This window comes from Aristolochia californica, unplaced genomic scaffold, assembly GCF_029961685.1.
Source record: "Aristolochia californica isolate CCGP_79_NKW_82.1479 unplaced genomic scaffold, dmAriCali1.0.hap1 SCAF_47, whole genome shotgun sequence".
Taxonomy (NCBI): Eukaryota; Viridiplantae; Streptophyta; class Magnoliopsida; order Piperales; family Aristolochiaceae; genus Aristolochia; species Aristolochia californica.
In genome coordinates, this window is record NW_027182181.1 from 70001 (window position 1) to 72500 (window position 2500).

The window sequence follows — 2500 nt, forward strand, 5'->3', positions numbered from 1 at the left end:
CCCAGGCGGAAAAGAGGCGCCCAGGCGAAAAAGAGGCGCCCAGGCGGAAAAGAGGCGCCCTGGCGTAGGCGCCCAGGCGCCAAAAGAGGCGCCAGGCGAAAAGGCGCCAGGGCGCCCAGGCGGAAAAGAGGCGCCCAGGCGGAATGGCGCCAGGGCGCCCAGGCGGAAAAGAGGCGCCCAGGCGAAAAAGAGGCGCCCAGGCGGAAAGGCGCCAGGGCGCCCAGGCGGAAAAGAGGCGCCCTGGCGTAGGCGCCCATGCGCCAAAAGAGGCACCCAGGCGAAAAGGCGCCAGGGCGCCCAGGCGGAAAAGAGGCGCCCAGGCGGAATGGCGCCAGGGCACCCAGGCGGAAAAGAGGCGCCCTGGCGTAGGCGCCCAGGCGCCAAAAGAGGCGCCAGGCGAAAAGGCGCCAGGGCCCCCAGGCGGAAAAGAGGCGCCCAGGCGAAAAAGAGGCGCCCTGGCGGAAAAGAGGCGCCCTGGCGTTGGCACCCAGGCGCCAAAAGAGGCACCCAGGCGAAAAGGCGCCAGGGCGCCCAGGCGGAAAAGAGGCGCCCAGGCGGAATGGCGCCAGGGCACCCAGGCGGAAAAGAGGCGCCCAGGCGAAAAAGAGGCGCCCAGGCGGAAAAGAGGCGCCCTGGCGTAGGCGCCCAGGCGCCAAAAGTGGCGCCCAGGCGAAAAGGCGCCAGGGCGCCCAGGCGAAGAGGCGCCAGGGCGCCCAGGTGGGAAAGAGGCGCCCAGGCGAAAAGGCGCCAGGGCGCCCAGGCAGAAAAGAGGCGCCCAGGCGAAAAAGAGGCGCCCAGGCAGAAAGGCGCCATGGCGCCCAGGCGGAAAAGAGGCGCCCTGGCCAGGCGGAAAAGAGGCGCCCAGGCGGAAAAGAGGTGCCCAGGCGAAAAAGAGTCGCCCAGGCCGAAAGGCGCCATGGCGCCCAGGCGGAAAAGAGGCGCCCACGCGAAAAGGCGCCAGGGCGCCAAGGCGGAAAACAGGCGCCCAGGCGGAAAGGTGCCAGGGCGCCCAGGCGGAAAGGTGCCAGGGCGCCCAGGCGGAAAAGAGGCGCCCAGGCGCGTGGGGGGCAAGGCGCCAGGCGCCAGGCACGCGCGGAGGCAAGGCGCCAGGCGCAAGGCGCCACGCGCGCGCGCGCGTGGGGGGCGAGGCGCCAGGCGCCAGGCGCCGGGCGCGCGTGGGGGGCAAGGCGCCAGGCGCCGGGCGCGCGCGCGTGGGGCGCCAGGCGCCTGGCGGGTGGGCGCCCCCAGGAAGGGGTGCTGGCGCGCGATGGGGTTGCGCCCGTACGGACCGTGTGACAGTACAGACACTTTGGCGAAACCTCCTGCCCGAAGCGATTTTAGGCGTTCGGCTAGGTAGGTGACCCGGTTTTTTTCGCGTTTCTCGGCCGCTAGCCCCTTTTTTTGCGTTTTCGTGCGCGCGCCCCTCTTGACCTCGCACGCGCGCCGCGCGTCGCGTCCTTGTCCTTGTCCGCGTCCGCGTTCGCGCGTGTCGGCGATCACGGGCCCCGTGCATGGCTCGTCTCTGTGGACCATCGCCCCGCTCTTGTCCCTCTTTCGTGTTTGTGTGGCGCCCCGCCCCGTGCACCATTGCCGGCTGGCAGCAAGGTGCCTAGCCCCCCTTGCCGCCAGGCCTGTCCACCCCAAGGTGCTAAAGCCGCCAGGCACCCGTGCCGCCGAACCGTGCGTCCGTAAGCCGCTGCACGTGCGGCGGCCGGCCATGCCCGTGCTATTGACCCTGTGTGACAGTACAGACACTTTGGCGAAACCTCCTGGCCGACGGGGTTTTTGCGCCCACCTAGGTAGGGCGACCCCTTTTTTTTCGTGTCGCCTGTCCGTGTGTCCCTTTTTCGCCTTTTTCGGGTTCGTGTTTTCGTGTGCCGCCAAAAGCAAGCCCTGCGCTCGTCCCGTCCCGCTTGACCCGTGCATCCGCCGGTGCTGGCCTGCAAAATGCCTGTGAGCGACGCACGTGACCAGCAGCCCAGGCGAGTGTGCACGGGTGGCAGGCGAAACGGGCGTGCGTGTCGCCAGTGTGTATGTCCCTTTTTCGCCTTTTTCGGGTTCGTGTTTTCGTGTGCCGCCAAAAGCAAGCCCTGCGCTCGTCCCGTCCCGCTTGACCCGTGCATCCGCCGGTGCTGGCCTGCAAAATGCCTATGAGCGACGCATGTGACCAGCAGCCCAGGCGAGTGTGCATGGGTGGCAGGCGAAACGGGCGCGCGTGTCGCCAGTGCGTATGTCCCTTTTTCGGGTTCGTGTTTTCGTGTGCCACCAAAAGCAAGCCTTGCGCTCGTCCCGTCCCGCTTGACCCGTGCATCCGCCGGTGCTGGCCTGCAAAATGCCTGTGAGCGACGCATGTGACCAGCTGCCCAGGCGAGTGTGCACGGGTGGCAGGCGAAACGGGCGTGTCGCCAGTGCGTATGTCCCTTTTTTGCCTTTTTCGGGTTCGTGTTTTTGTGTGCCGGCAAAAGTTAGCCCTGCGCTCGTCCCGTCCCGCTTGACCCGT